We start from the raw sequence: 546 nt of genomic DNA on the forward strand, positions 1-546 counted from the left end.
AGATTAGGCACACACCACTTCAATGGGAAGAAGAACTCCAATGGCTAATTGAGGTTACAAAAAGGAAGGGATGGAAAGCAGCTTGCTTGAAAATGGCAATTGTTGAGACAATTTACTTTGTCTGGAACATGAGGAATAACATTTGTTTTTTTAGGAATGTACTTAATACATATTGTATAGAGGATAACATCAAAGATAACATTGTATATAAAGGATGGCAATATAGGAAGTTTAGAAGTCATCTTGCTAAATTGATGACTTAGTTTTACTAGGTTTTTTGTCAAGTTGGATAGGTTGGATCAGTATGATCACCTTGCTTTGTATTATGGTTTTTTGAATTAATATATATTCCTTTGATTAAAAAAAATGTTATGTATGATTTTTTTAACAGAGTTAATTGTATAATTTATATGATCTAAAAAAAATTAAAAGCATGATAAAATCATCAGATTCTTAAATATAGAGTCAATATGTCCGAGTGGTTAAGGAGATAGACTTGAAATCTATTGGGCTACGCCCGCGCAGGTTCAAACCCTGCTGTTGACG

The 546-nt window shown here is 31.9% G+C and overlaps 1 non-coding gene across 1 annotated transcript; it reads left to right on the forward strand.

Moving 5' to 3' along the window:
* Nucleotides 1-464: 464 nt before the first annotated feature.
* Nucleotides 465-546, forward strand: TRNAS-UGA (transfer RNA serine (anticodon UGA)). The gene has a single exon. It is a non-coding gene; the product is annotated as a tRNA-Ser (tRNA).

The sequence above is a fragment of the Vicia villosa genome, linkage group LG3 (assembly GCF_029867415.1).
Source record: "Vicia villosa cultivar HV-30 ecotype Madison, WI linkage group LG3, Vvil1.0, whole genome shotgun sequence".
NCBI classification, from domain to species: Eukaryota; Viridiplantae; Streptophyta; class Magnoliopsida; order Fabales; family Fabaceae; genus Vicia; species Vicia villosa.